Source organism: Anas platyrhynchos, chromosome 7, assembly GCF_047663525.1.
Source record: "Anas platyrhynchos isolate ZD024472 breed Pekin duck chromosome 7, IASCAAS_PekinDuck_T2T, whole genome shotgun sequence".
Lineage (NCBI taxonomy): Eukaryota > Metazoa > Chordata > Aves > Anseriformes > Anatidae > Anas > Anas platyrhynchos.
In genome coordinates this window covers 37,248,691-37,270,046 of record NC_092593.1, presented here as the reverse complement: position 1 = coordinate 37,270,046, position 21,356 = coordinate 37,248,691, and the positions used below count along the sequence as shown (strand labels likewise).

General features: G+C 38.5%; 1 long non-coding RNA gene across 1 annotated transcript in view; it reads right to left on the bottom strand.

The window, feature by feature from the left end:
• The window catches only part of LOC106017808 (uncharacterized), a 498,210-nt gene extending 483,082 nt beyond the window's left edge, over positions 1-15,128 (bottom strand). The window contains exon 1 of the long non-coding RNA XR_011810505.1: positions 14,630-15,128. This is a non-coding gene — a long non-coding RNA (uncharacterized lncRNA). The remainder of the gene's footprint in view (positions 1-14,629) is intronic.
• Between the last annotated feature and the right edge of the window lie 6,228 nt (positions 15,129-21,356).

Here is a 21,356-nt window from a genome sequence, read left to right as displayed (position 1 = left end):
ACTGTCATTCCTCTTTTCTGAGGAGAGATTAGTAGTTGTCTGAGGCAAGTTTGGGACATGTTTTTATTATTAACTAGCATCATGTTATTGGCTGGCTGGCTTTGGCAAGACAGATTTTCATGTACAGAGCAGTTTGATAGAAATTGCTGTCTGTCTATTATTTGCAAGAAACAGGTTTTAATCACAGTATTCTCTCTCCTTGTAAGATCCTTGGCTCTGGCTGCAAAGCTCTCATGCAGAGCTCAGGCAGGGAGGAAAAACAGTTGCTCAATGCCATTATGAGTCTCCAGTTAATCCAGGAGCTAATGAGGACTCTAGCCCTTGGCACAAAATGGGGTCATCTCTGGGCAGTTCCCACTTATACCCCATTCCAGTCCTCTACAATAGCTTGTTATGACAGACTAGAAACATCCAGACCAAGGGTTGTTTTGTTTTTCTTGTTGCTGTTGGTTTATTTTATTTACAAGGAAGACAACTAGGTGTTTTCCCTCTTTGCTACCCCTTACCCTACATTTACAAAGTTTGAGAGAAGGCGTTACGACAAGGATTTCTACAGAACCTCTCTGGAAATGAGTAGCAAGAACTGACAGTGACTGAAAACAAGCACAACCTAAAATGCCATCAGATATTCAGGAAAAAGGAGCTGTGCTGGCCAAATTTAAGAGATGAGTTCATTGCTTTGAGTAAGTGGCATATATTTCCAAGTTTGCCATTTATTCACTGATAAGCTCCCCTATTCAACCTTTACTATTTAGCTGTTCTTAGGTTTGCTATTCTGGCCACTCTAGTTGAAGTACGCAGCTTTAGAAATGTTGTTAGGATTAAATTATATATTTTGTGATTATTAGGTCTAGCCCCACAACAAGATGACTGTTGAGAATGTGATCATACTAAGGACTTATATTCCAGATGTGCTGAGAAATCCCTGCCCCTCTAGATTCTGAGCTCTGTCCCTAGTGCTGTCAAGAGAACAACTCCATACTTAATTTCTGTTTCAAGTTTTCAATCTTATTCCAAGGACCATGGATAGTTCCAGATGTATACTCTGAATATTCACTCATATACCATCTTTGAGAGAAATTCCTTATCGCATTTTAGAGCTCTTCACTGCTCAGATACCTTTGAGTTTCCGTTGCAACACCATCTGACATTAGATCTGCTAGTTCTGATTCCCATCACATCAATCAAACATGGGTGGAAAATGTGTTTCCGCTGAACCTAATTCATTAAATTGTCAAGAGCTGCTGATGTAATATCATAATGAGAAGAGGAAACAGACACAGAAAGTAGATTTTTTTTTTTTTTTTTTAAAACCAGAGCTATTTAATCTAAGCACCATGGTGAAGAACTGTAGTCTTTGCATTGCAGAGAGGACTTGGGGAGCTGTTAATTTCTTCTGTTAACGTTGTTATTCTCTGTCACAGTCTATACTGCCCTGGAGATATAAGCTAAATGCTTAATTGACATCTGTTCCTAGAATGCTTTTTTTGCTTCCAAGTTTTTTCCTAGTTTTGTTTTGGGAGTTGTTCCATGTGTGCAACCTGTGGCTGAGGTTTCTGGCGTTATGTATCCTTCTTCAACTAATCTGTATGACCACGGTGAGATCATGTGCAGTGCCAGCTTCTGATTGACTGCATTGGCCACATTGCCATGAAAGTTTCCCACCTTCTGCACACAAGAACACCACACTGAAGCCTTGGAAGCACAGTGACATTTATTTTCACCATTTTAGCCACCTTGGTTCAGCTAAAGCTACAGGTACCTCCCCTGCATATTGGATGTGTTAGTTTCTCGCAGAGCTATCATGAACCCATGCTGTGTGGAAGACCAGTGCGGCCTGAAATCTGAGTGAAAACATGCCTTCCCAGTCTGTGTGCTTGCAGAGCTTTATTGATCTTGCTGTAACTCATCACGATACTTTGATGTCTGACTTAGGCCAGCACTGCCCCCCGTGCAGCCAGAGGGGAAGTCCTGCACTGACACCTAGAAAGTTCCCAGCAGTATCTGAGTGCTTGAGGTAGCACATCAAATCTTCCCCTATTCTTGCATTAAATCTTCAAAAGGGCAGCTTTTTAAACTGTGATATTCTGGAGGCAGTTCACTTTGTTTTATCAGCATTACCTAAGTTCCCTTACTTGAAACTGGCCTTTAAAATTTCTGTCAGAAAACAGTGCAACTTTTAACTCACAAAGAAAGCTAATACCAGACAAGCAGACAAGACAAACAGCAAGATCTGACTTCAGACTTCACGTTTCAGGCAGATATTTTGTGAGTTACTAGAAGCCATAGAACTTCTCTTCCTAGTTCATAAAACTGAAACTTTCATAGCCAAGAAAACAAGAAAAACTACTAGAACGTGACAAAACAGATCCCTAATCAAAAGCACCAAGGAAACATTAATATGCAATCCTCCATTTTGACATTAGAAAACATCTGTAGTGTTTGCATTCTGCAGCATCTTAGGCTTTGAGGAAGTACATAATGTATACCTTCTGCCTCAAGATTTGAGTATCTTAAAGCCCTCCGTAGCAGTTTTTTATATTACGATAGTGTATGCAGATTGTATAAGACTTTTGCAAATTCAGTTACAAAATATATTTACTCATGAAAAATTTAAAGTGTGAATATACAAACTCCAAGAACAATAAGTCAACTATTAAAGCTACAGATGCTCACTTCCAAGCATGCTTAAAATATTACCTATTTTCAATTATTCTACAATCTTCATAAAAAATCACACTTGCTTCTCAAAAGACAAAGACCATGCAAGCAGCATTACCACTTAGAAATAAGGCTAAAGAACTCTGCATGAATACTGACCACAGCCCACAGTCCAGTTCAAAATGCCCCACAATAAAAGGAGCCCTACAGCCTGTCACAGGTGGGCACTGGGCTTCCTAAGGGTTACCAAATATTGATGACTTTCTGCAGCTAGCCAGCTTTCGTCAACTAAGACTCAGGGACCCGGGAAGGCAGGTTTAGGCAGCAAAAGCAGAGGTAAATTTAAGATCAGAATCCTCCCAAAGTGCTGCTCTAACCCATCTGATCTGGCTGGTCTTGTGCATTGTGTGAGAAATATGTAGGCACATGAGCACCTGGACTACCATTTTCTCCCAAAATAATCCCTGACAGAAACACGAACACATCCATTCCAGCACTGTTCAGTGAGACACAAAGTGAATACATCCATAGGCTGTAAAGGACATATTTTCCTGTGAATTTTCTCTGTATACTCTTCACTCAAGCCTTATGGTGGAAACCTAGTATTAACAACACTTCTGAACATGCCATGGAAACAGCCTATTTACCGTAAAACTGAAATTGTGGGGGATTTTCCAGAAACTTTAGATTCCATGTTTTCATTCCTATTACTTTTGAAAAATTTAGGAAACAGTAAAGATATCATAAAGCTGCTCCAAGACAGAATCAATATTTATCTAGTTAGAGAATAGATGTTATTTTGGACATTAGAGCTGAAAGCAAGGCAGAACATTTGCATTTGTTTTAAAAATTTAATTCTATATGCTCAATGAACAAAATATGCAAATATAATAGGCAATGTGCAAGCATATAAAATTAAATGTTACTTTAAATATTTAATGATTTTGTGGACATTAGTGAAACAAGAAGAATGACATCTTTTGACAAATTCTGCCTATGTTAGTCTGACTTTGGTCACCTAATGGCCAATGATATAAATAGTCACCTCTGGTCTTTACTGTACAAATTGTTTATAAGTGAGGCTATGTCTGGAACTGGTCATGACTTGACTCAGGTACAGGATGAGGGTCTGCTGAACACTGTCCCACTGGGGCGTGGATTGCATTTGACTCACCACAGCATCCACCTTGTTTTCACCAGGAGCAGATGGGAGGGAAAAAGAAATGAAGCAGGGCACAGTGGAAGTAAGCTGTCTTTCCAAAAGGAGCGAAGTGACTGTCAAATGCATTATTATTTCCTAACATTGCTCTTCCTAATTAGCAACTGTGCTTCGTTGCTATAGGGATGATTTGGGATCATGAATCCAAAAGGTGAGACACAGGGAGGCGAGTTACTGCACAAGAATGGAGCCTAGAGGTGTCAAAGTCGTATGGGTGAAAGGAAGGGAATCACAAAAATTTCTTCATAAAAATGTGTCAGAATTTGCAAATAGCTGTGTTAAAACATTTTTTACAAGCTGAAGGTTACACACCTTCACAGGACCAGAGCTCAGTTCTTGGAAGACAGAGCTCACAGCAATGCATGACATGACTTAATTCTTGACAGATCTATGCCGAGTTAAAACCCAGAAGTGCTTCGGAAAGGCCTATTGCTATACTATTTTTCTTTTTTACAGGAAATACTGGACTAAGTTTGGAATTAGTCATGATGGCCTGCTGAGTAACTAAAGCCCATTTTCATAACAGCCCCTAAACACCATGCTGATTTCTTAAACATCAGCTATGCACATACTTGGGTGGAGAGCAATTACAGCTGTAAGGGATGTATTACTGTCTTCTGGGGATAAAGAAACATACTTTTTTTCTCCACAATCTTATGTTCTTCTGCAAGAGGGACTCTCAGCAACAAGATTTCAAGAGAAAAGTAACTTTTCTTTTTTTTATTTTCTCCAAAAGGAAAGTCTCCTCATTATCAGACTTTAAATAATGACTTGAACTTTTTCCTAACAGTCATGCCACACTTCAAAGAGAAGCTAAGGGTCTGATTAGGTTCTTTAGCTTCTACTTTATTAAAATTAGGTCACACCTACCTCTATCCCAGAAAACTGCTGTGGTGAGCTAGATCTTGAAACCATACTGAGACTCTCCATGCCTTGAAGGCAGCTGAGGAAACTGGGAACTATCTTCAGGTGGTCAGCACAAACATGTCCCACCAGAATAAAGACTTAGAAATGTTCAGTGCCTGGGTCCTCACCATGGCAAACAGTATCAGGTAAGGAACTGATCTACTCCTGTAGCCACATATTTTGAACTTCAAACAGTTTGTGCAAGCTTGAGCATGAAGCAGCAGATCTGATGCCTCAAACAGGGAAAGGTCTGACAGCTGAGAGGCTCTTCTGCGTCCTCCGTGCTTGTCTAGATCTGAACTCAGACACGGGACTGTCTAACTCAGTCCCAGCATTCAGATGCAAAGACATGAAAAAGTACCACATCAACTGTGAAAAAACACAGGTCATAAATATAACCCCCAATAAAAAAAAATAAGAAGTGCAGAATAACACTAACAGTGGGGACTGGAGTAGAGAAATTAAGGTACATAGGGAAGGAATAAAACTACAGAAAAATGCTAAGATTGTACTGCATAATAGAAATTTTTACATATCTACAGGAACATTAGTCTCTAAAGGACAGAGGTGATATGAGCCAGACAGAAGAACCTTTCCAATGCGTGAATATCATGGAATTTAATCTCTGTTTTTAAGGGCAGGAATGATTAAATTTAATTCATTAAAACATTAGTAGCGCTGTTATTCAAAATGCAGTTGTGGGTATGTTTGCACTGCTGTGACAAATCTGCATATAAGCTTTGAACTGAATGGCCATATTTCATATTAACCTGCTCAACTAAGGACAGTCTGCCCAGTCAGGTTTTCTTGGTTGCTTTCCCATTTGGGGCCAAATCTAGTGATGTAGGTCCATAGGAACAGAATATTAGTCCACAAAATTCTCAGACTCCCCAAATTTAGCAAGTATGATTCCCAGTCGGCAGGTGGCCCATGTTATTTTCACATTCCTCGGGTCAAAGTTTCTGTTAAATTAGTGACAGAAATTCCATCACTTGGCTGTTGCTCCAAATGCTGCATTTCCCCTTTACACCCTGTTTACAATCTGACTGGCTGAGGCACCTGCCTGCCCCTTTGCTTCAACTGTTGAATTCCAAGCAGGTGAAATGTAATTTACTTTGACATTTGATCTGCTTTCTGACTCACAGAAAAGTGTAAATGTAGCCCAGAGATGAATTCAGGCTTTATGTAAGCAAGGACCACCCCATGGAAATTTGTACAACAGACTGTGTTGATACAAGCAAAGGTGAGGATTGATTAGAAAATTAGCTGCAAATGGTGTGATTATTCACGGTTGCCTAGCAAGGGAACAATAACCCTATATCCCAAATACTTCCAAGCTATTCTGTTTGTCCTGCAACAGTTTGGGGACCATTTGTGTTTCAGGGTACAACCAAGGACCTGACTTTTTCCACAGATTTCTCTTCTTTCTTTTCTCTTCAGGAGACGAACAGGGGGTAGTATCCCATCTGGTTAAACAGAACCACGAATTTAAGTTGGAAAAAAGATGCTTTTTGAAGAACACATCATGAACATGCAAAGCAACCTCAGTAACAACATTCAACATGAAGAAACATCCGTCCATCAGTTGCTACAGTGAACCCAAACCATTTTTTTTCTGTGCAGGGTTTCAATTTTCTGCTACATTTATTGGAGAATGAAATGCAAGTATGTCTTTTGTGCTCAGTCCATCTAACTGATGACATTTGGAGACAGCAAAAGTTGCCCAGGCTCTGCTCTTTTTCAAGTCCTGTAACCCAGGCTGTAGCTTTTTTCCAGTACAGGCCTTCACATTAGAAAAAGAAGACTCAAAGCTTCCTTCTGTGTCTCTTCCCCATCTATAAAGACCAAGGAGATTCACTCTGCTGTAAGCTTTTCCAGTCCTGAACATCTTTGTGTATCTGCAGTATCTAACACAGCAGGACACTGCTTTTGATTAAGACTTTCAGGCTTTACGTAGCATACAAGATTTGGGAAGATGAATACACTTCACACAGAAGCATGGAACTCAAGATGGAAAAGCAGTAGCAAAAATATGCAGGAAGAATATGCTGGCTTATTGTATAGTTTCCTGAGGGTTGCTACTCTCCTCCCTTCCACTCCATCAGTACATAGATTATGTCTGTGGTTCCTTACACCCATTGAATACCAAATATCTTGCTGCCTTCCTTCTTATGAAGATCATGAGTTAGGGGAACAATAATAGTCACATTCTTAGGCTATAATAGCAACATTTAGAAGTATTTGTCTTTTCCGTTTTCTGACAGATCCATTACTAGTTCATTAGCCTTTAGTGGGTAGAGACATTCAGTAAACAAATGAAAGTAACTCCATTTAAGAGCCAGTGAGCTAAATACAGCACTACCGCTTAGCTTGCTAATTATATGGAGTGTTGCAAGTGCACACTGAAACAGATCCATCCTTTTGCGGCAATTTTATGAAGTCTTGTCCTAAAATTTCTAAAAGCTGAGGCACACAAATTGGCTTTCTTTGTCAGTGTCAGTGGCTACAAAGATGTGAAATGGAAAACCAGTCCAGGAGAATCTGTGTTACTTTAACTTGCCATGGTTTAACAAATGTTGAGAATATATATTTTAAATTCAGAAGATCATTATCTTTCCCTTCCACTATTTCCCTGTTAAGAAGACAGACTACTCCAAGTACTAAAAAGCATAGTAGCTGAAAGGTTGATCTCTAATTTTTAAACAAAAAAAAAGATGAAAAAAAGAGAGAAGGGGAAGAACATAGAAGTCAAGCTTTGATTCTTGTGATACAGTGAATGTTACTTTATACTTTCATTCCAGAATATCTTGTATCAAGCAACAGAACAGTATTACTTCTCTTCCCTCTGCACATTCTTTTTCCCACAACCACATTTGTGCTCCTGTAGTGAAACCAGGCAGCTGGTCACCTTCATGTACATGCACTATAACCTCTTTGGGTCAGGCTCCTTTTACAGCAGATTTTGCAGTTCATCACAGTGAGACTTGAACCTGGCTAGAAAAGGAACTTCACCTTCTCCAGGTACTGCAAGAGAATGCAATAGGAACATAAATCCCACAGTAGCAGTGTAATTACTCCATCATGCATAAATGTCTTTGGAAATAATACACAGGACTTTATAGAGGAAGTATTTTCATACTAAATGTGTGGAACAAAGAGGAGTTGGACAGTAAGACAGATTCCTTTCACAAAGATTTAACCAAGATAGAAGGTTCACGTTCTGTTTACACCCCTATGTTGCTAATAGGAAGCTACTTCTCATTCAGAGTTTCTTTAACACTCAAAATTAAATAAATGGCAAGAAACTGCAACCACTATTTTAACATAGCTGTTTCTCTTGGGGCTGAATTTTGAGCTGAGAATGATGATGCTATGTAAGGAATCCAAGTTTTTTTTTTTTTTTTTACTTGTTTCAGAAGACTGAATTATGTTGTTGGTGCAAATGCTGGCTGTACTTTGACAAGGTATGATGTAGATGTCAGAAATACACATTTTGGGAAGATATGTTATTGCAGGGCACTGTTGTAAAGATGCTTTTAAGAAGCTGTTGCCTCTTTTTCTAATTGATCACAGGAAGTGCATCTCTTTGAGAAGATGTGAGAGCTGGGATCAATGACAGGCTAGTTTAATGCAGCTCTTAACAACCTGCAGAGATTAGGAGGCTGTCAGAAAGATAACACCAGAGATTTATAGATTGTTTTCTGAAGCCATTCTCAGCTCTCACGGGTGCTCTGTTATGTTTCTGTACGCTTGGATATGTAATACATACTCCCCTTACAGACCCAAACTGTACTTCTAATTTATGAAAAAATAGCATTGCACCTCTATGTGCTGCTCAACTTACAACAAACTGGGCAACATTGGGAAGCCAAGGCAGTTTAGCACTTAGAATGGCTTCAGGATATAGGGGAAATTTGAGTTATAGCTGCAGTTTATTCTGTCACTTGAGGTGGGTGTAAACAGGCCTCATTCAGCTACCCTAATGCCACTAACCTGGTGGCCTACCATTATCAGCAAGCCCCCTGGGTGCTGAGCTGGGGCTCAGGTGCCACTGTGTTTGGAGGCCCATCTTCTGAAAGGCAGCTGAAGGCCTTGGAGAAGGTCTCCGCTCCCTCAGAGGTGGGACAGTGCCTCTACTCACATGATTAGCTTGGGAAGGAGTCAGACTGATGCCTACCAAACCCGTAAGGGAAAGTAAGAGATCTTCACTGATGCAGGAGGAGCACTATTGATTTTCACAGAATTAGGCTACTTTGCATTAGCTGAAGATCCCTTCCCTCTAACTGAATGACCCAACAAGTCTGTTAGCATTACATTGAGCTTTCCACAGCTTCTTGACATGTATATAGCACCTCTTCAGAGGAATTCATTTATGGGATTTGTCTGTAGTAGCTCTGAAGACATTGCATTTTCTATCTAACATGGATTAGATTGGGCTATCCATTCTAATTATCCCTGAAGATCATGTCACTTGTCAGTATTCAGCTCAGAGCAAAGTAAAAATGAATTACCTGAATGGTCACTCTCTGGACACAGAGGGCACTCTGGTCAAAAGAGAAATTCAGAACATGCAGGGAAAGGTTACTCACTCAAAAGCATATAAATTCTGAAGATAAAAGCAGTTAACCACTCCTTAAAGGAATATTAGGAAGACTTTCCTGTGACTTTTGGTGTTTTATAATTGTAAATCAGGAATGGAGAGACCTTAAAGACAGAAGTGTGATATACTGGGCAGTTTCAGCCCACAGATTTATCTACACTCCTTTCCCAACTCTGCAGAGGACCTGCCATCATTTTCATAAATATATGACAAGGACAAAGATGGACAAAGACAATTAACTTAGTTTCTCATGAGCTTTGTGCAACGTACAAGGTGATGACTTGAAAGCAAACCCCAGCAGCTTGAGATATATAGCAGTTTAAGTGGGTTGATGTGATTTCTTATCTACAGTGAAGCATTAGGCAGCATCACACTGACAGCAGCAAAAGGTTACCTGTTTTCAACCGGAGAATTCGTTTTTAGCACCTTAGCAGGGAGGTTGTGTTCATTGCCTATTTGTTATTAGCTTCACTTTTAAAATATTTTTTTCCTAAATAAATATTTAAGCAATCTATGGCAATCAATAAAAGAGGTGGTTGACATCATACCAATTGGTTATCAACAGAATTATAGATGTTCATTATCATTTTTTGTCAATATGCCTAGCACCATTTAAAAAGTAGTAAGAAAATGACAGGACCATTTTAAGATATGAAGAAATAAGGAATTGCTAGGAACTTTTACATGACATTTGGAATTTATTTTGGTTATGTAGCATAGAAAGAGCACACTGCATTAATGTTTTTTCCCCTATTTTTAAGATAAGGAGGGATGGGCCAAGTAGGGGCACACAGCCTAGAGTTCACCTTTTCTTAGGTGAAACTGACATTGAAAGGTTAGCTGTAGGACAGAGGTAAACTGCTAAATTCATAGCTTATACTAATAAAGGAATCTCACTACGGGGACTAAACGTGCAAGACAGTCGCTTTCCTACAATGCCATTTTGATTAGTTTCAAGGCATCCACCTTACACAGGTGACATTTTGATCTGTCAAAGGAGCAGGGCCAACACTGCAAAGCACCAGAGGAGCTAAGTCTGTAAGGTTACAGCTTGCTTAAAACAGTTTACCATAATGTGGTTGGGATAAAAGTAACCCACAAAAAACTGTTCTTAATCCTCAGACTTATCAGCATGCTTTCTCCAGACCACAAAGAATCCTTGACCACTCAAATTGTGAACACAGGAAAACCCTACTGTATGTGTGCAACCACACAGAGATGTCCACAGACACACAGATGTTGGATAGCAGTCCCTTCCAGATCAAGCAATTAACTGAAAAGAATTAGGAGATGAGATGCTACATTAATAAGTACAAAACTAATAGTAAATAAGCAATAAGTACCATCAAAAAAAGCACTGCGGAGATGGACATTTCTTTCAGACTGGTAAGAGGATGGAATGGAATATGGGCAATAAAAAGGAAATAACCATCTTCCTGAGAATAAACAGTTGCATATAAAAGGTGGGAGTAGTCACTAAAGCTGACTATAAACCATTAATTGCCTCTTAAAACCCATGTGGCAGACAGATTTTTTTTCTCTCTCTCCAGTCTTAATATTGTATATTGTAAAGTGAGATTAGGAAGAACATTGTTTGAGAAAATTCTCTACAGCAGCTGAGAGAAGTGCTGTGGAAGAAAAATCTACATCTATACTATATCCATATCAATTTGTCCTGAAAGCATTCACCAAGAACAGAAAATGGGGACTGAAATTGTCAGAGCATCTGCCCAGGAAGAGGCCCTTTAGAAGTGAATTACAGAAGCAAGGAGTAAACCATTAGAAATGCAAGTGAGAATTTTGAGATTAAATGCATTTTTATTTTAAGACTGCAGGATGATTATTTCTAAAGTATTACAGAAGATGTGATCTCCTGCATTCCCCATCATCCACAAGAAGTTCAAAGACACTTTATATTGAACTCAAATGAACAGTAACATCGAGGAATTACTAAGGCTCTTTGTATTGATAAAAATAGACCTATAGCTTGAACAAGTTCATGCTAGTTCCACCAAAGATATCTTGCATAAAGCATTACGTACAAACAAAAAAATATGTACTTCCAATACATTATTTTGTCAAAATATCTTTGCTAGTAGGTACTATCAACAAGCAATTTCATCACGCTTATCAAGTAGATTAAGTGACCTGCTATACCCCATCAGTAATAACTGACAATAAACAAGTGTTTATAATCTAGGGTAGAACTTCTGAAGTTCAGTTCAGATTAGATATGTTGTCCTTCACTATACTCATCCCATTTGCCCCTTAATATAGAAAACTTTTTAAAGAAGGTAACATTTTGAAATGTGACAGAGACCCCAAGTCTCATCAAGACAATTTCATTAAGTGCCAAAACAGTGCCGATGATCTATGTTACGGATTGGTGGTATTTTTACAACCTAAAGCTAATGCTTGCCTCATCATTTGAGGTCTGAAGCTGTACAGAGAAAAAGTAAAAACAAACTCTAAGACAACAGGCCAAACATTTTTAAAGATATTAATTTCCCCGAGACAAACTGTAAGACCACGGCAGTGAGTTGCCATACCATGACAGGTTTTGCACTAGTGCCAGGTGAACATGTACAGCATCCATGAATCCTATAGGTCTTGGACAGAACAGGTAAAAAAGGCTGCTTTTGTTGACACAGATGTAATGGACTTAAAGCTATAGTAGGGATGTTTCAGCCACACCTTACAAATACCCTGGACACCACAGAATTTTTTGAAATTTTGAATTAGGGAACAACGTTACAAACACCCAGAGAGAAAAGCATGGTCTGCTGTAGCTTTGTAAGGTTTTCCAAAATGCTCTTAAAGTAGCTAGAATTAAAACTGATGTTACCACCCTTGGAGTGTTATGGCAAAACACTAATTACCAGAGCTGATACAGAGCAGAAAAGATACCTTTGATACTTCTTGGCATTGAGAGATTACTGAACTACAAGTTTAGCAGTTGGACAGCTTACACTAGACGCATATAGTATTTAAACACACTATTTACACAGGTCTGTACTGAGAATGCAAAACAATTGTGTATGGTAATTCTATTCTTGGAGCAGATCCAAGAGGCAGCAAGGTGCTATTCAGCAGTAGCTAGGAGTACAGGAAGGCAGATAAGCATGGTTTCCACCTGGGCTCACTGCTGGACACTTCAGTTGCCTAGCTCATCCAGAGGCCCCTGAAAGCTTTTGATCAAAACCTTCCTGTGACAGAACAATTAAACTTGGTCTATTTCCTTATGTTGCACACTGGTATGTAGCTTCTACACTTGCTCATCTGCCTCTGCTGTGATAGACCATGTTTAACATATATTACTTCATTCTATATCTGCTTTGCATGTTTAGTAAACAATCTGGGGGACAATGCAAACCTTCAGTAATATTGCCTCTTAGGGAGAGAAACACTGAAGTTGCAAAAAACTGACATGCCAAGGAACAATAAAATTCAGTACTTTCCTGAATTCTAAGATGTATATTTACACCATAGAAGGAACAAGTCTGGATCCTATGAATGAATCAGCTTGAATGAACACCTGTATCTGCATAGAGCCCCGTAGGCACCAGTGAGACATCTCCTGGTATACAAACTCTTCACTCTGAAGCTAGCTGTAGGATCAGGCCTGTATTTCCATTGAACCCTGAAAGTGGAAAGCCATTGTTATTTTGCTTTTTAGCCTGTGTGATTCAGTTGGGTTGCCTAGAATTACAAGTGTTACAGATGGTCAGCTGAAATGCCATTGTACAATAATAAATATATTTGGCCATTTGATGGCAGTGTTAAATAGTGCATCACAAGATACTGGTAAGGTTCAGGATTTTGCTCTTGGGACCACACACATCTCTTGCAGCTTTCCTTCCAGGACTTTTGATACAGACCACCTTCCTCTCCCACCTTTCTTTTTTTTTTTTTTTAAGTAAAATAAAGCAAAAAAACTGTCAGGGATACAATGTGGATTAATTATCTAAGAGAACATGTTGAAATAACAGCATATATTGTTTGTTCACAGACACCTCAGTAGTTTGGATGACGAGGTTCCTACTGTAACATTCTAGGTCACACCATCAAATTAAAAAAAAAAAGTGAGCCACTGATAGACAAATAATCTGCAGTTAGAAATGGTCTTCTTAAAGAAACCTTTCCTTTCTCCAAGTCTAACAACAAAAAACAGCCTTTAGCAAGAGGTCTAGCAGAAAGATTTGCTTTTCACTCTTGAACAGCTCCAAAGTGCCCAACGTCCAGCATATGAGTAATCACTAGCTCTGAACACATCATGCTAATAACAAAATAGCAACTTCTTAACTTCCAGCCAGTCTCTAACTACACTTACAGGTCCAACCACCCACCAGCACACCCTTCAGTCAAAGCAAATGATTCAGAGTGAACCATTTAATTGCAAGTTTTACCCTTTTTTGCATTTACAAGTTCCACACTATCACCCTTCAGATTTATTCATTGCACATAGTCATTAAGTGAATGTCATTAAGTGAATGAACTTAGGAATTAATCTACATGCGGGTTGCAACACCTGAGAATGAAACTATCTCATTCAGAGCCCATGCTTACCTTGGCCTCCCCAAAATTTCCCCAGCATGCAAGTGAATGCACAACACCTTGCAACAGCTGTGACAATTCTCATCTCAGCTAGTCTTTAGCCATAGCTGGCATGAACAACTGAAACTACTCCACTACAATTCTAAGAATAAGAGGGTGCTCACTGAGAAAATCCCTCCAAACACCTCACTTCTGTGTAGATCAGTAGCATTAAGCCCATAGATACTCCCAGCTTCAGGGAAAAAGGAGTAGCAAAAACAGACTTTCTAGTTGGCTTCCAGTTTGTGCAGTTATGTTTTGAATATATTAAAACAGAGTTTGGTAGTGCAAAGATGTACTTAAAGAGCAAGATTGCAAGTTGACTAGTTTACAGCCTGCAGGGGATTGGCCTTGGCTGGTCACCTGAGTGCCTCAGCCACTGTAACCCCTGTACCCTTCCAAGGGAGAGAAAGCACAATGAAGAGAACCCACAAGGCAAGATAACGACAAGGAGATCGCTTACACTACCCACCACAGGTAAAACAGATGTAACAACTGACATTTATGTTAGTTTATCACTAATTAAAGTGGTTTAACATAGTAAGAAGCAAAGACAAAAGTTAATATACCCCCCCCCCCCCATCTCAGCCCTCCTCCTCCTCAGCTCTTCCTCCCACCTCCCTGAGGGCTGGGTCACCACACAACAGTACCTCTCTGTCGCTCTGTCCTCCTCACAGTTGTCCCCTGCTTCAGTGTGACTGCTCTCCTCAGCCCACAGCTGCTCCAAGACAACCCTGCTCCAGCGCTATCTCCTTTCATCAGGCCGCAGCTCCTCTCAGAAGCCTGCTCTCGGTGGTTTCTCCTCAGACACAGGGCCTTCTCCAAGCTTAGTACTCACAAGGTTGTCCCCATCACACTTCTTACTATCAGTGAAGATTTTTCCCTTCCTTAAATAGATTTTCCATTGATGGGCCACACTTGGGGCTGATAGGCTCAGCTGTACCCTGTGGAACCTGGCCACTGACTAGGCCCCTCACAGCCCAGCCATGCTACTGGAGCTTTACCACAAACACCTGACGCAAAATCCTTTCCCTTTCAATAATCTAGGCATCAAATAGAGCATAGACTCCTGAGACTAGTTAGTACCACACCTTATCCTTATGTAAAAACAAGAAAATAAAAATTCCCGAGGAAATAATTGTAGGAACAAGCTCATATTTGAAAGAGAATTGCAATACTATGATGGGTATTAGAAGCTTTTAAAATAAGCCAAGCAATTGCTACCAATAATGACACACTTGGGAGCAATTAGAGGCCTTATTTAATGGGCACCAAAGGCAGGTGGGTATGAGTGTTAGATGATAGGAGTTGTAGTGTGGGTGGGTGTGTAGAAGTAAGGTGGCAGAAGAGGGAAGCTCTTCTGCTTGAGCAATGTTGGTTCTGGAGGGCTTGTTATTCCTCACACAGATGTAAAGAGTTGTCATGAATGTCTCTATTGTATTTGAGGAAGCTGAGTTAGGAAAGCTGGGAAGTTATTGACCTGAGTGGATGGTCTTTAGTAGATCTTCAAATACAGGTGAAGTAAGGTGATACCCAAGGTAGCAAACAGATTCCTCAGAGAAAATGCTTTTCTGCTGCTTTACTTCAATTTTTTTTTCCCTCCCTGACTGTTGCATGTCTTGAGGTTATGGTGCGTGTGGTGGTGAAGATATTTCCACCAGTTGTTTTTTCTAACTTGAAGATGCTATATCTAGCTGTATAGGGATAACTTCCTATTTCTTAAGTATGAAATAGGGAAATCATACCTCTTTGGCTACTGAAGGCCCTAAAGATTGTTCTGTTATCATAATCTTAACATATGGGGTAAGCTGGTTTGTGAAGGAGCAGGCTTGAAAACGTGTGGAAAACCAACTTATTTATTTTCTTCAGTAACAGCAGTCAACAAGTCTTCCATCTTTTAATTAAGTGTAAAATACTATGTCAAAAATGTGTATTTTATGCTTTCTATGGGTCTTAACTTCATTTGGCTTACCTTAGCTCCCATAGGAAAGCAGTGCTAGATGAAACTCCTGCATTATCCTAAGTCAATCTTTGTCTAATTGTAAGCAAATAAACTGAGGAAGAATCTCAAAACAAGTAAACAAGTATTTCATATATGTATTTTTATTTGCTTGATTGGCACACAATAAGTTTAGTTATTAGTAGTGTTGCAGCTCACAATACAGTATTTTTCGAAGACTGAGGCTGGATGCCCCTTTGTGCATTTCTTCATATACCTAGAAGAAAAGGAATAGCTTTTATATAGCATCCTCTGCTATTTGTAATTTTGAAAGTGACTAATTTTTCAATTTAAATGTGTTCTTGGAGGGAACAAAGACTCGAAAACTCATGGTTCAGTTATCCATGTGATGGCTGAATAGGGTACAGTACAGCACCGTACCCCAGAGTGCTAATCTGTTAATTCTGCAAGGAGAATATGCCTTTCTAACTTAATGTTTTTAACAGCTGATGTTTACTGCCTTAAGTAACACGTTAGTTCATGCTATAACTCTGGAGCATAGGCAAGGAAAATGCAGAAGTAATAATCAATTTCCTCTTTTTGTGTTTTTGCTAAAATAAACCTCTGAAACCATCATCTTCCTGAATGTCATCTGAATTTCTCTGTCCTTACTGTACACGTTAAGTGGCCTATAAAATCTCTTGAAATTCAACTGGAATGATCTTTCTTACTTGATAGGCTGCTTTCAGTTTTAGAGCTTCCTATTTCCTTGGGCATCAAATATAACCAGATAGCATGGTGACCTCAAGCAATTGTGGTGAACATCAGAAGACATTGCAATCATATTAGCAGCGCCTAAATTATTCAGAGCACTCTCTGGTAAAATGGTGCTGCAGGACAATGAAAGCAAAGAACAATTCCCAGCAGATTAGATTTTTTTCCCCTTCTTGCTGTCTGTAATTATTTCTATCAGATAAGTTATTTGCTATGCAAGCTTACCTTCAAAAAGCATGTTTGTTAAAAAGAGAAAGGGGAAGAAATCCTTTGTAGGGTCCTGCACATGATTAAATGGCTTTAACAAAGCATAATGAATAATAATGACAAAGACCTGTCAATTGGAATGTTAAGCATTTTGTCTTGTGAATCAGAAGAGCAAATGATATCAAAATGATTACTTGTTGCAAATAACTGGGTATTTGCCAGTGCTGCTTATTGGTGAATATTACAGATGAGTTATTAGTTTGTGTATTTCTGTAAATAACACTTCAGTTTTAATAAACAGTGTAGGCAAAACCAGTATAAAACTAGTGTCTTTACTAGCATGCTCTGCAGCTCTTTGAGAGGATCTATGGATTCTGTTCTTGGACAGCTCAAGAAAATGACTGTTCTTTCCTATTTTATATAGGACCTTAATGTTACTGATCTTAGGTAGTCAGAAATAGCCAGATGAGACTATAGTATTGAGACAAAAGTATATGTTAACTTCAGCACTGCTACAGGAAAGACGACATGAGTACCACCATTTTTTTTTTGTTGTTGTTTAATGTTTTTTTTTTTTTGAGTGGTGATTATTGTTCTGTCCTCGGTATTGCATGCAGTAGTAGGGTGGGAATTTGTGTAAGATTGCAGTGAATGAAATACTTCACTCTTTTTTGTCATTCTGGTAACTGGGATTTGACATAAGAAGTATATTAGACTAATCACTCACATTATTATATTTTAAATGCTTTTCTGACAGATGTCTTTCTGCATGACACCTTTACTTCATTCCAAGGATTAGTTTGGAGGGGAATCATTTTTTTGCTGTTGTTGTTCATGTTTTCAACTATATGAAGACACCAAGAGTAATATCGCTTCCGAATTACTGTGATTAATTTTTCACATTTCTATGCCAGGTACTGGGCAATATTAGGTGAAATGAATATGAGGGAGGAAAAAAATTTCTAAGCCGTGCTTATACCTGTTATCACTATGTACTTCAAAATTAAACAAAAAAAAAGTTATAAAAATGCTTGGATATAAAACTATAGTAGACAAGAGCTGGAGAAAAGGCAAAAGGTGTTATAAAACTTCAGTTTCTACATTTTTTTTCTTAGGAAATATTCTTTTTTAAAGCCTATCTATTCAGGTAGGTCTATAGAGAAATGGCTAAGGGTCTATTACTTTATCATGCTGACGATATTCATTAACAATGTCACTTTTTTTTTTTAAAGTCAGTGTTTTCTCTAAGAATTACTTTTTGACAATACATTATGTGGCTGAGGCAATTTTTAACATCTATTCCTCTTGTGTATTGTTTGAAAATGATAGTGTTGAATGTGCTACTGTTCTACTATTGGATATTCACTGTAGAAAATAGAAACATGGTGAATGCTACTATTACATCAGTGAAGAAATATCTGATGGATTTCTATTGAGGAACAGCTGACTAAAAGGGAGTTGAAGTAAGCGGAATGCTGTAAACAATTTCAGTAGGATGCTGGTTGGACGAGGTGGAAGAACAGTGTGTGTGGGCAGGGTACAATATTTTGGAGGAATTTTTAAGAAAGCTTGATTTTTTTCTAATAAAGAATAAGCATACCTATTCCTTGTGAATACAAATATCTTAGCAGGTGATGACAGGTCTATAGTTTTCCATTAATAACAAAGACCAATGAAATAACTTAGTGTGTGGAAATGTGCCGTAGATTTTCATAAACTTGGAACAGATTCCTGAATGCAGTATATTTTCTGGTTGGGAGGGGTTTTGGCATTTTTGCAGCATTGTGTATACTTGCTGTTGCAGAAACCACATCTGTTGGATTGAGGTGGATCTACATAAACCTCCATCCAAAAGTGAACTCCTGAAAGCAGCCATGAAACACTGACTCAATGGCCTATTTTTAATAGCAAATGAATAAGAGCTCCTCTAATTAGAGGACACTCAGTTGTTTGAGGACACGGTCCTGCTGTGACTGTCTCCTCTCTTAATTTAGTCTGAAGCCTATGGCAGCTTTTCTGTGTTTAGTTTCTCCAAAAAAGGAAGCCATCTCCTCTTCTAGCCCTTAATTTTTTTTTTTTTTTAAGGAACAGAACATGTGAACTAAGAGTAAATGATTCATGTGGGAGCCATGCATCATTCAGTCTGATTAATGCTTGTATAGGCTTCTTAGGAGATAAGTACTGTTTTATTAAATTCTCACTCTACTAATATCAGAAGACTTTGAGTTAAGCACTGGTCCGTGTAGGTTGACTATTTACTGCATGCTTCAAAACTTTTTTCCCTAAAATTTATCATGCTTCTTAGGCCCTTAAGATAAAAGGGCCTAAACTTAAGATAAAAGTTAAAAAACCTTGAAATATATCTTTAAATATTAACTTAACCTTATATTCTACTTCTGGGTTTCAGATATAGCAGTACCTCATTATATACTGATTTATATTTCATGGAGGGCCATGAGATAAATTAAAAGCAGTAATTAAGTGTTGATTTAATTTTTTGTCAACAGTAGAAAATGTGAGTCACTTCTAAATACAGGTGAATGCCTCCTAGTATCTAAATACTAAATTCTGCTTTCTGGTCATGTTTCTAAATTATAGGAAAATATAGCTGGGTCTGGAAATAAGTGATGATGAGCATTTTATGATAATAAGTGAAATCTTGTTTTCGGGTGAGTTGATGGGGTATCACTGACTTGCCCTGCATCGCAGAGTGACAATGGATTTCTAGTATGACAGCACAAACAACTTCATGTGATTGAGTTCACTTAGTGATGTTGATTTAATTCACTGAAATCAGAGTGATAACAGTATTCTCTGTGTAGAAAACAATATGCACTCCTGATGCTATATACAAATGCTAACCATAACATGTTGAAATACAAGCTCGACAAATCATTTAAGCATTTACTTTAGCCTGCTCCACTGCAGCAAAACACTTGAGTACATGCCTAAAGGTATAGACATGCTCAAGTGCTTTTCTGATTAATGATGGACTGGAGCCCAAGTGTCTAATTTCAAGACTAACATTGTGTCTTATTACTAGATTGGAAGAATTACTCATTCTTGTACTATCCAGGGAGATTAACATCACATTTCATTTCCCTTTCTCCATGAATGCTGCAGATGCACATCAGTTGGGCTGAGCCATTATGCTCAAGGAGCTTGGAAATGCTTACAATTGGAACGGCCATTGAATGACATCCCGAGCCCCTCAAGAGCCAAATAAGTGTGACACATATACATGTGTGAATGCAGGTTTATAACCTAACACCACCATGTAATTTAGATGAATGAATCCTAAAAATCAATTTTCAGGAAGTGAGGGAGGAAATGGTTAAAGTGTCTTAACCTGTCAAAACGTCAGCTACGTGCAGGAATGGTGTGGCTTTTTCAGAAGAAGAGAAATGCAGAAAAACACATGACAATCTCAAAAGAACAAGCTCAAAAAACTAGGGGGGGAAAGAAAAAAACAAGGATGAGTGTACTTAACATGAATCCTGATTTCTGGCTCCAGATGTTGAAGACAACAAGGTCAAGGTCTGAGTTTAAAGAAAAATGCAGCCTCCTATTGCCAAGGCACCAGAGACAATGTTGGACTTAATTGTCAGATTACTGTCTAATCAATGATTTCTCTGATTAGTGACCCACTGACAATACAGCCAAATCAATGTGTTTATTTCAAGTGTTAGTGCTGATGCTCTAAAGAGTGAAAATCAGGCAAAAAATTACAACATTAAGTAACTCAAATCCCCTGCATATCAATGGAAACCATCGTTTGGCTTGCTTATTTACAGGGTTTGAAAGGTTTATTTGACAACAGAAGGTCTAATAAAAGGAATCTATGTCATGCTTAATTACATCACTTTTATTATCTTAATTAATCAGTCCACTGCTGTGCACTCTAGTATCATAATATTGTATTTGTGTATAGTGGAAGACAAAGGTTGCCTTATTTTTCATTATATAGTTTTTGCCCTGTATCTGCCATGACACTCTTCTTGTTGAGTTTACACTTGTAGGCAGGAGAGCGGGGTATTAAACAAAGCTTCACAGGACTGCTGTTCAGGTGGAGAACAAAAGCACCCTAAAAACTGAACGGAATAAGAAAAAGACAAAGGAGCCTGTGCTCTAATTAATTTTAGATGAAAAGAAAAATTATAAAAGGCAATAAAGGATTTAAAACCCAGAGGTATCTGGATGGGAACTTAGGAAAGGCTGTGTAACTGTGGAATTGATTATAAAAGTCCATATACTAGTGCTTGATTACAAGCAGAGATTGTATACAAAAAATGCAAGTTATAACTTAATCTATACCAGGAGTAGATAGATATGCAATATTCTCCTGATAGTTGAGACAAATGTGGAAGGGGGAGACTGGATAATGCTGATTCCAATTTTAATTTAAATTTCAAATGCAAACTGTTTTAATTATGTCTAATTAAAATGATTTATTGCAT